This window comes from Mirounga leonina, unplaced genomic scaffold, assembly GCF_011800145.1.
Source record: "Mirounga leonina isolate KUSES-001 unplaced genomic scaffold, KU_Mleo_1.0 Mir_224, whole genome shotgun sequence".
NCBI classification, from domain to species: domain Eukaryota; kingdom Metazoa; phylum Chordata; class Mammalia; order Carnivora; family Phocidae; genus Mirounga; species Mirounga leonina.
This window is the reverse complement of record NW_023270615.1, coordinates 17898607-17903672: the sequence shown is the minus strand read 5'-3', so window position 1 is coordinate 17903672 and position 5066 is coordinate 17898607. Positions and strand designations below refer to the sequence as shown.

Genomic DNA, 5066 nt, shown 5'->3' with positions numbered 1-5066 from the left:
ATGATGCACATGCACAGATACACATGCATGATGCATATGCACAGATATGCATGCATAATGATGCACATGCACAGATACGCATACATGATGCATATGCACAGATACACATGCATGATGCACATACACAGACACATAATGGCACACACACACACATAGTTGTACATGCTTGTTTGGCTTCTAGTATCTTTCAGTTTTAGTCACCATTTTCATAGCAATACAGACAATACATAGAAACATAGCCTGATAACTATACTAGTTTCATTCTCAGGACTTAAGACAAAACACATTTCAGATGCCCAGCTATCCTGTTTCTTTCCAAGAGGCCAATGTTTTCCATACGGATGCTGGAAAAGATTGCAAGCATTTGAAAAATGGTACTAAAACCACAAACACAATCATATGCAGTCAAATAATGAGAAGTTTCTCCACAGCCCCCTCCCCCGGCCGGGCGCTTCGCAGGTGGTCTGACGGCTTTGTTTCAAGGATGACAACGCACTTGATGGGGTTAGTTACTATTGCTCAGGCCCCCGGCTAATTCCTCCATCACTGACTCGGACTCCTTGGTGGACCTGGTGGGTCCAGGCTCTTACCTGTGGTGTTTGGCTCTCCTCACCGGGGGTGACAATGTGCTCGCCTGGTGGCTCGGGGCTCATGGGAGTGCTGCGTCCTTCCCACCACGCCCCTTCAGGTTCAGCAACATGAAAGATTTCTTTTTACAAGAACTAAAACTACACATTGTTTGACAGCGTGTGAAACTATAGAATTTGTGATATGTAGTGCCTCGTAAAACCTGGTATAATGAAGCATCTTTGAAAGATTTTTCAAATAAAACACAATAAAAAAATTTGCATTCTGTTGGTCCCAATCCATTGACCCTAAGGATGGTTTCCTTCAAGGAATGGCTGGTGATCACCTGGAAAAAAAAGAGCTCTTTGATGAACTTTAAATCTGGAAGCTGATTTTCTGGAGTTCCTAGACAGGTAACATTCAAGTTTTGAGACAGAAAAAGGGCATTTCTAACTGTAACAGCTGACTTTTCATCTTGAAAGCCAAGTCCGTAGGGCTGAATTCAGAGTTTCTCGTAAGCCCTGAGGAGGAAGGAAGTCAGGATGTGATATAAAGGAGGCTCCGTGCTACAAGTAGAAAACTCTGATCTGGGAGGTGGGAGGTAAGGAAGGGGAGGTGAGGACAGACAGAGAGGCGCAGGTGGAAACAGCCAGATGGTTTACGGCTCCCAGCAGGGCACCCGCTCAGGGGGTGGGATATGGGGGGCCTCCAGTGCTGACAGGCTCGGGGTTACTGGCTCTGCCTGCCCACTCTGCCCTTGGCCGTGCTCAGCTGCCTTTGACGGTGGTGTGGCAACGGGGGGCGGGGTGCATGCTATGAAGAGGTGGCAGAGGGTTTGGGGTGACTGCCAAGAGTAGGGAGGCACCCGGCACTTGGAGAGGGCGCTTTCGAGGTAATTCCAGCAGACTAGCTGCTCCTTAGCGAGTATGAATGCAAAAGCAGAAGATCCGTGAGTTGTGGGAAGACCCCTTGGGAATTCTGGATCGTCCTGCAGTCTGGGCACAGCTCCATTCCCCACCCTGCCCCCCAGTTTTAGGAAGTCGTTCAACACCAGGGCAGGCCTGCTGGCAGCACACGGCCCTGAGCCCCGAATTCTCCCCCCATCTGCGGGGAGAGAGCTGAGGAGGGCTTCACTCTCTCTGCTAGCAGAGGAGAGCTGGGGGTCTGCAGAGGAGGGACGGGCCTGCAATGGGGCTCACGCTCCATCCTGCAGAGGCCCCGACCACAGAGGAGGGTGCCCACCTGCTGTGTGTCCCTGCAGCCAGGCCCCAGAGCAAACCCTGCAGGAGAGAACCGTGGACAGCTTGGCACAGGACGACTGCACACCCATGCTCGATAGTTCTGCTCGGCGGAAGCTGCGGCCGGTCCAGCCCTTCCCACCTGGCACTTTGACAGCAACCCCAAGTCCTCCCCTGGCCCTGGCTCGCATTCAGCACTCACCCCATCCTCGTTCCTCACGGGAAACCTCTTTCCAGTGATGTCTCCCCTGGATGCTGTGGACTGTGGGCCCTTCGTCTACTCTTCTCTCTCTAATCCCCAGCCTTATTCGGGCCCTGAGACTCCTCTACCAGGATTCCTGTGACACCACCCACGGCATTGATCTTGTCCAGGCCAGTGGTGAATTCTCAGCGTGCATCTTACCTGCTGTCTAGCATCTGCAGAAGGCTGACCTCCCTCCCTCCTGCTCCTCGGGGCGCACGCACTTGTGATGCGCTGGTTTACACCTGCCTCACAGGCCCCCCATTATAATCTCTGGACGCTTGTCTCCCAGGCTCCACCGTACCCTCCCGGGGCGAGCTCACCTCCCCCCACAGTGTGCAATGCCTCATGTCCTCTGATGGCATGAATAGCCTAGGCCTGACCACTTGCTGGGCCCCAGGCTCGCGCACTCACTGTCCACGTGTCATCTCCAATTCCACTTATGCATCTCAAACTTACCATGGCCGTGAGCACAAGCCCAGAGTATCAGGCTCCCCCTCCATAGACCCGCTGCCCTTCAGGGCCTTCCCTTCCTCAGGAAATGGCACAGCACTTACCTTATTGTTCAGACCAGAGAACTGGGAGTGCCTATTCCTCTTCCTGAAAATCCGGCATCAGGATGTTTTGCTAGATCCCAAAATCTGTGACCAGCTTTGCGCACATTGGGTCCAAACCAGGTTACAGTCATCTGTAGTTCTTGCCTTTGACGTGACATGCTGTCATTATCACAGTGAAACAAACCAGTCCACACTCCAGGGGCACCAAACTTCCGCCCCTGTAGCATGTTATGCACCTGGGGCTCAGACTTCACAGGAACCCGGAGGTGAACTCGTCTGCCGCATGACCTCCGGGCCTCAGCTGGGGCGAGCGTGCCGGCGGCTCATGGGTCTGGAGTCTGGGCTGGGACCGTGGGTGCTGGTGGGGTCTCTGCCTGACTCCGGCTTCTCACAGCACCCTGGCTCACTCCAAGAGGGGGACTCCTGAGGAGCAAGCTGCTTAAAGGTGAGTTTTCCGAGACAGCCAGGCCAAGGTTTCCTGGCCTTCCATGGCCTGGCTTCAGAAGTCACCCAGTGTCACTTGCACCAGATTCTAGAAGGGACCCCAAGCCCACCTGATTCCAGGGGAGGGGACGCAGACCCCACCTCTCTGTGGGAGCGGGTGAAGAACCTCCAGGTACTTTTTAAATGCTTTCTCACCGTGTTTCTACCTCTACTCACCCTTTACTCTCCATCAACCCCATGGTGGCCTTTCAAAGACATAAGTGAGGGGGGCAGTCAGTCCCTGCTTACACGGAGAGCCCGCAGGCATCCACATCCAGGATCCATCTCCCTCGGCCGGCATCCTGGAATCCACTCCCTCCGCTCTCCCCCCAGGCTGCCAGCCCCCGGCCACACTTGCCCCATCTGCCTCCTCAGTGTGCCAGGCACGCTGTTCCCTTCATGTGGAAGCCCTGGCCCCAGATCTCCGCTCCCTTCCTTCTCCTCACTCAACACCCAACTCAGCACCACCTCCTTAAATACTCCTTCCCTCCTTCGAACCCCTTATTAGACGTGGGGTTGTTGCACGCAATGTCTCCTCGAGGTGTCTCCTGGTTTCCCCAGCCAGAACGGAAAGGGGTGCTCTGGGGGCAGACCTGGGGAGGCCGTAGGCTGGACGCTGTGGGCAGAGGGGACTGAGACAAGGAGCAAGGGTCTGAGACATTGGTCTGTCAGTGGGGCTATGTCAGGGGCGCAGCTTGGGCTGGGAGAAGGAAGCTGGAGCATCCCCACCTGGGCCATGGGGGCGTTGGCCTATAGTTCTGGAAAACTGGGCTACCCTCTGTATCAGTCCGGTTGTCCAGGTGAACAGAAGCAACAGCATGTATATAGGTCTAGAGAGGGGTTTATCACGAGGGACTGGCTTGCATGGTCCTGGAGGCTGAGGTCCCACCATCCCCCATCTGCACGCCGGAGGCTCAGGGGGGCTGGCGGCGTAGGTCCAGTCCAAACCCCACCACCCAGGGACGGTGGTGGTGTAAGTCCCACACTAGGTCCAAAAGTTCAAGAACCCAGAGTGCACATGGCCAAGGGCAGAAGAGGGAGGCTCCCGCTCAAGCAGGGCGCAGATTCGCCTTTCCTCCCGTCAGGCCCTCCAGGATGGATGATGCCACCTGCCTTGGCACCGATGACCTTCTTTACTCAGTCTACGGGTCCAAACGTAACCTCTTCTGAAACAGCCTCAGGGGCACACCCAGGAGTCAGGTCGTCCAAGCTGACTGCACAACCCCTAGCTTAGTCATGTTGGCGCAGAAAACCATCCCACCTTCCATCGTGCAATCACGGGAGAAGGGCTTGTTCACCAGTGACAACATACGAAAGGGGACTCAGTGCAGGGCGTGTGGCAGGAATGACGCACAAGGAAGGGATGTTCACCCAGCCCACCCCGGGCAGGAGGGGCATGCTTGGTACACACACATCAGGAACTCTGAGGAAGGGGTGTAGACACAGCGTTAGTATGATGGAAACCTCCAAGGGAACGGGTTTCTGGTTCTGCTTCTGACCTAAGCAGGGCATTGGGATCCTAGTACCAGCTTTGGATCTCACAGTTTGGGGGTAGGCCCTCCCCTCCGGCCGTGGAGGGGTCCTGCGCCCGACCTGTTGGCAGAGCGCCCCCCACAGCAGGGAAGCCCTTTGTTGTTCCTTTCCTTCTTTCTTTCATGACATGGTCAGAAATCGCTAGCAGTACATAAAAGTTGGAGCAATGCAAGTATAAGGAAAAAAGTTATACTTTTCTGGAATTTCTCTGCCCCAGGACAACAGGCATACACGTAATTTATATCCTATATGTCTTTATATATATATATATATATAAATTTTATATATATATATAAATTTTATATATATATAAATTTATACCATATATTCTATATATTGATATATACTTATGCTATATATTTATACTCTATTTACACTACGTATTCATATATTTATACATAGTATATATTCTTATGCTATATATTTACACTGTTTTTATACTATATA

At 53.2% G+C, this 5066-nt stretch overlaps 1 protein-coding gene across 1 annotated transcript in view; it reads right to left on the bottom strand.

The window, feature by feature from the left end:
• The window catches only part of DIRAS2 (DIRAS family GTPase 2), a 44283-nt gene extending 43574 nt beyond the window's left edge, over window positions 1–709 (bottom strand). The window contains exon 1 of the mRNA XM_035029194.1: window positions 591–709. The gene's annotated coding sequence lies outside the window, so the exon portion shown is untranslated. The remainder of the gene's footprint in view (window positions 1–590) is intronic.
• Between the last annotated feature and the right edge of the window lie 4357 nt (window positions 710–5066).